Genomic DNA, 6,902 nt, shown 5'->3' on the forward strand with positions numbered 1-6,902 from the left:
GACCACCTGGGAGTCCTGAGCTCTTGGGGTTTCCCATTTTAAAAAGGACAATGGTACACTTGGAAGTATCTAGACAGTGATAACAAGGATGGCAAGGTATTGGAAAACTGTCTCAAGAGGAGAACTAAGATAAGATAGGGATGATGATGATATGAGAAAAGAAAAAGGATCTGTTCAAATCTGCTCAGGCTGCTCAGACAAGATATCACAGACCAAATGGCTTAAGACCCAGCCTCCAGCACTTTCTCACAGTTTTGGAGGCTGGAAGCCCAAGATCAAGGTGCCATAGAGTTGGTTTCTGATGAAGCCTCCCTTCCTGACCTATAGGTTGCTGCCTTCTCACTATGTCCTCTCAAGGTCTTTTCCTCTGTTTCTCACAAAGAGAAAGCTCTGCTCTCTCTCTTCCTCTTCTTTTTAAGAATACGTGTGCAATAGGATTAGGGCCCCACCCCTATGACTTCATTTACCTTCAATTACCTTCCTAAATGCTCTATCTCTGAATTTACAGACATGGAGGGTTAGGGCTTCAACATATGTATTCTAGAGGGATTTAAATCAGTCTACAACAAGATCCAATCTTAAGTACATGAATGACTGTGACTGAAAAGGATACTCATTTATTCTTTATTACTCCAGGAGGCAGAATTAGAAACACAGGAGCACTAGAGTTGCACTAGATGAAGTCTAACCTTCTATCAACTCTACTAGCTATTATAAGTATTATTATTAAACTACAGGATATAAATTATTGGGTGCTTCCTATGGACCAAACTTTGTGCTAAACATGATCTCCTTAAAACTTTATATTCACTCTGAGGTAAATACTACTACCATAGTCATTTGTTGTAGTTTATAAATGAGGGTTTGCTCTTTCCCACTGTCACAGTGGCAAAAGGACTAGATCTCAGGCAATCAAACACTAAAGTCACTTACCCAGCTTTTAACCATTACACTGAACAGCCTGTCTAAATTAGTAAGACAGTAAGTATAATCCACCTGAGGAACTCCATTTATCAACAGAAAATCACACAGAAGAAAACTAATACAACCACATTACCAACACTTGTTTATTTTTCTTCCCCCGTACACATTGTCAGAATTCATCTTCAATGCACACTAAGGAGGCAGATATTATTATGCACACTTTACAGATGAGGAAACAGGCTCAGAAAGCTTTCCTCAAACTCATACAGTGAGTAAAAATACCAGGGGTCAGGATTCAAACCAAAGTCTAAGCTATTCTTCATGCAAATCTTTCATAACTATAATCCACTCCTGACAGGGCTCTCACTTGGCTCAGGCCCTAAGACTTGATGGACTTCAAAATCCCCTGGAGGTGACCAAATTTCCAGGGAAAGGCCAAATACCATCCAAAGATGCCTTCAAAGGTAAAAGATCCAAGGAGAGCAAATCAGGCTTCTACCACCAAGTCCTGTGGCCTATTTAACAAATATTTATGGGGAGGGAAGGGGGGGGCACCTGGGTGGCTCAGTCAGTTAAGCGTCTGACTTAGGCTCAGGTCATGATCTCTCACTCCATGAGTTCGAGACCCACATAGGGCTCTGTGCTGACAGCTCAGAGCCTGGAGCCTGCTTTGGATTCTGTGTCTCCTTCTCTCTCTGCCCCTCCACCTCTCATGCTCACTTTCTCTCTCTCTCAAAAATAAACAAACATTAAAAAAAAATTATGGAGCCCCTACAATGTGCTAGTCCCAGGAAACATGTAGAACAGTGAACAAAAGAAAATCCCACTCACCTAAAGCCTACATTCTAGTGGGGGGTAGACTGAATGAACAAATAAACTTCTAATATATAACATGTCAAATTAAAAAAAAAATAAGCACAGAGAATGAAGGGGTAGAGGACTGGGGGCAGAAGATGCAATGGGTGCTATTTTAGAACCGGTGGTCAGAAAAGGCTTGAGTTTAAACTGCTGCAAAGGGGCACAGCAGGCCTGCTAGCTATTCCATCCAGCAGGTCCTATAGTCTTGACTACAGTTCAGTGCTTCCCTGCTTTTCACTGGATGAACGGGTAGACCACAGTGCTAAATGCAAACAGCAGGTTGAAGAGAAAGAAAAATATGAAGTCTTTCTCCCTGACCTCAAGTAAAGCAGTTGCCATGCACTGTTGCCACAGCGTTAGGGAAATAGAGAAAGCAGCATTCTAACAGGAGAGTATGAAGAGAAAGCACTAGTGAGGAGACAAAAGCAAGTAGAGGTAAGCACTCTCCTGGAAGTGTGGGGAAGGGGAAGAGGTCAAAGCTTTTAGGGAAAAGGTCTTTGCTAATCCCTACCCATTTTCTACTCCCCTAATACATTGCAGTTCCTAACTGGAAGAGTTAGCAGAAAAATCAAAATAACACCAAGTTTCTGAAGTACTCTGTATCACATTAGAATATTTCTAAATATTCCTCCAAATTTCATCTTTTTGGTCAAAATGTACCTTAGATTCCAGCCAGCTAACTTAATACCTGATATAAATATGTCTTCTTAAACAAGGTATGGCCCAGACGTGGAAGGTACATGGTTAGAGTGAAAGAAACGTGTGCTACAAGGTCAGGCAGAACAGGGTTTATATCCTATTTCTGCCATTTACAACTGTGGGACCCTGGATAAGTTCCTTGGCCTATCTAAGCCTTTTGTTCTTTATCTGTAAGATTAAAACAGAAGGATTAAAGACTGATTTATAACTGTATAAAGGGATAAAGGCTGACTTATCATTGTAAGTTAATAGATACTCATTCCCTGGCTTTAAACAGTTCCAGTATCTTTAACTTCTACTTTAGTATCACCTCTGATGGGAAGATGAGGCATTTCATGCCACTGGTAGATAAAATTGAAAAATTACACATAAAGTCAAAATCTTCCTTAATGCATGAATAGGCAATTCAAGAAAAAATACCAACTCCTAATAAACATATGGAAAATATCTAAATCTTAACTCATAACCAGAGGAGTACATATTAGCCAAGTAATGTCATCAGTTATGGGGACACAGGTACTGTATCATGTAATGCTGGCCAACATACATATGATCTTTCCAGAGAGAAATAACAATATGAATCAAAACCTTAAAAATATGTATTCCCTTCCATCTACCATTTATGCTTGTAAGAAATTTCCCAAGAAAATATTACGTGGATGTTCTTGACAGCACTGCAACAAAAAACTAAAAGCAAAAGACTGACGATTCAAATTACTGACAATTCAAATAAATTACAATATCTCCATATAATGGAAAACATAAAGTCACTAAAAATGCTTATCTTGGGGGGCACTTGGGTGGCTCAGTCAGTTGAGTGACTGACTCTTGATTTAAGCTCAGGTCATGGTCCCAGGGTCATGGGATCAACCCCTGCATAGGGCTCCATGCTGAGCGTGCAGCCTGCTTAAGTTCTCTCTCTCTCTCTCTCTCTCTCTCTCTCCCTCTCTCTCTCTCTCTCCCTCTGCCCTTCTCCCCATTCATTCTATAAGTTAATAAATAAAGCTCATGTTGGAAAAACACTTACAGTGCATATGAAATTTGAAGGGCTAAAAAACAAATGTTTTAAGAACTGCTTATGAAAATGGACCCCCATCTTACACCATACATAAAAAAATAAACACAAAATGGATTAAAGACTTAAACATAAGACCTGAAATCATAAAATTCCTATAAGAACACACAGGCCCTGACATCAGCCTTGGCACTGATATTTTTGGATTTGACACCAAAAGCAAAGACAACAAAGGCAAAAATAAACAAGTGTGACTACATCAAACTAAAAAGCTTCTGCAAAGGAAAGAAAACCATCAACAAAATGAAAAGGCAACCCACAAAAATGAGAGAAACTATTTGCATATCATGTACCTGTTAGTACTCAATATCCAAAAAATATAAAGAAATACCAGTCAATAGCAAAGGAACAATCTAATTAAAAACTGGGCAGAGGAAGTAAATAGATATGTTTCCAAAGAAGATATCCCAATGGCCAACAAATACATAAAAGATGCTCAACATCACTAGTCATCAAGGAATGCAAGTAAAACCCACATTCTGATATCACCTCACAACTTATATAAACAGCAATCATCAAAAAGCCAAGAGATAACAAGTGTTGGTGAGGATGTGGAGAAAAGAGAATACTTACTTGTGCACTGCTGGTGGGAATGTAAATTGTAGCAACTAAGGAACACAGTATGGAGATTTCTTAAAAAATTAAAAATCCACCAATCCTAATTCTGGGTATGTATCCAAAGGAAATGTAAACAGTATATGGAAGAAACATCTGCATTCCCATGTTCACTGCAGTATTATTCACAATAGCCAAGATATGTTAACAACGTAAGTATCCATCAGTGGATAAGTGGATAAAGAAGATGTGGTGCTTATGTATATTTATACATATATATTATGCACATTATGTATGTTACATATATTTATAAACATATGAATGTTATATATGTACATATAATATATATAATACATACATGCACAATTATATAATTTTATTTATAAAAATATGTATAAAATTCAGCCATGAGAAAAAAGAAATTCTATCATTTCCAACAACACGATGGATCTTGAGGATATTATGCTAAGTGAGATAAGCCAGAAAGAGAAAGACAAATACTGCATAGTATCATTTATATGTGCAATCTAAAAACAAAACAAACTCATTTTTATTAAAATAATATTTAATATTATGCAAATAAATGTACACAGAAAGCCTTTAGATATACATTAAAATGTTATCAGTTGTTTCTTTAGGAGGTAGACTATAGATTAATTTATTTTTTTTTTCCTTTGCTTTCCCTATTTTCTTATTTTCCTAAAATGAACACATACTACTGTGTAACAGGAACATACCAACTGTCATAATTTATTTATATATACAGCCTACAAAGGAAGGGGCCAAACTGAGAGTCTTACAATGATGTAACCAGAAATGGACTTTAGAGTACAAACAAATGAAGAGCACACACTTTCCTGAGAATCTGGAAGTCAGATATCACAATAATACCAAAAGAAACAACGGATCATCAGTAGCTAAGACTGCCATGCTCAATTGGGCCAGGCTCCCTGCTGACTTCAGGGAGTTATTCAGGGATTTAAGGACCTAAATCTGGCACCAGGTAAATACCACAGGCTTGATAAGAAGTCCAGAGGGCATCATGGGCAAAATTAAAAACCAGCACCGCACACCCACACACAGTTTCCACACTTGTTCCACAGCAGCAAATCCACAACAGACCTTGAGTAAACTAGGAAAGAATACCTGAAACACTCAAAATACCTTTGAAAATTAGTTTGCATTGTGACTTTTCTTAAAACGTCAAACCCCAACCAAGCAAGGAAAATCAAATGATTTTGCTCAAATGTGAAAGTAGAAAAGGAAATGTGAGGGTATATACTCTTGCTAAGATTTGAAAAAACAGAAATCTGACAAATTATCAGCCACATAAGTTTCAATTTGCCTCTTCTTCTCATCTCTATAAACCCTGAGACAGCTAGCTCTATACTCACTGGACCAGCCAGCCTCAGTCAGCTCAAGGTGGGGTTTACACTGAAGGCTTATGTTCCTAGATCCCCACTGCTGCCAGTCTGCGCTCTCCTCACGCTTCAGATCACTGCTTTACTTCCCACTTCTGAGAAGCAGCAAAGCCAGCACACTTTTTTCTTACCATCCTCCCTGCCTCTCCTCTTCTCAATCCCTGTTTCTCATCTCTCTCGCTGATAGTGACTCTTCCTGTCAACCTCTCCCCCTTCCTAGTTCCTTCTAGAGTTAGCGATATAACTTCAGTCTAGTCCTCCCACCACCGTGGGCCTATTTTCTCATCTGGAGGATGAGAGGATGACAAGAGATTTAACATCCTTTCCCTGCTTTAAAATTATGTGATTTCATGACAGACAAACAGATCACTAAACAGAAGAACCACCAGGACGTTGAGGGCAAGAAGCATATATCCATTTTTACTTTATTTCCAAACAAATGTTTCCAAAATGTCTATTGTAAAAATAGTATATTCAGGGGTGCCTGGGTAGCTCAGTCAGTTGGGCGTCTGACTTCAGCTCAGGTCGTGATCTCACGGATTTTGAGTTCAAGCCCCATGTCAGGCTCTGTGCTGACAGCTCAGAGCCTGGAGCCTGCTTCTGATCTGTGTCCCTCTCTCACTCTGCCCCTCTCCCGCTCAAGCTCTGTCTCTCTCTCTCTCAAAAATAAATAAAACATTAAAAAAAAAAAGATTTAAAAAAGTATATTCAACTAGATCCTGGCTCCATATTCTAATTTTTATACACTGTGATTAAAAACAGAATGTCTAGCTTTGCCTTTGAATTCTGTAATTCTTTCCATTCATAATGAGTAGTTTTTACATGAAGTCAACTGAGTTTTGTATCGAGCAGTACATTCTTAGTCAACAAGAGAACTTCAGGCATTTGGACTAACAGAATCAAAAGTAACTTCCACTCCAAAGAAATAAATTACTGTTTTGGTATGTTCTACCCAATATTTCTTCTAAGAAAAATATTTTATTATTTTATTATTAATATTTATTACAGCTTTTTATAAGCAAAGTATTTATTCTGATATTAAATAAGTCATGCTTTTCAAAATATAAAAGAACACCATTTTTTGGATGTTAATTTCTTTTTTTAATTTTATTTTAATTCCAATGTGTTAACATATAGTGTTATATTAGTTTCAGGTGTGCAATATAGTGATTCAACAATTCTATACATTATTCAGTGCTCATCATGATAAGTGTACTTTTAACCTCCTTCACCTATTTCACCCATCCCTCCCCCATCCTAAAAGAATACTCTTCTACCTGTAAAGTATATTTATGAAAAAGTAGGTCATTAGGTTCTTTATTGTGTAAATAAGTGGTTTTTGTTTTTTCTGTGCTATAGAAACAAACCTC

General features: G+C 37.7%; 1 protein-coding gene across 17 annotated transcripts in view; it reads right to left on the reverse strand.

The window, feature by feature from the left end:
- PSD3 (pleckstrin and Sec7 domain containing 3) overlaps positions 1 to 6,902 on the reverse strand; it is a 747,126-nt gene that overhangs the window by 558,067 nt on the left and 182,157 nt on the right. The gene's annotated exons all lie outside the window — the stretch shown is intronic.

The sequence above is a fragment of the Neofelis nebulosa genome, chromosome 3 (assembly GCF_028018385.1).
Source record: "Neofelis nebulosa isolate mNeoNeb1 chromosome 3, mNeoNeb1.pri, whole genome shotgun sequence".
Taxonomy (NCBI): domain Eukaryota; kingdom Metazoa; phylum Chordata; class Mammalia; order Carnivora; family Felidae; genus Neofelis; species Neofelis nebulosa.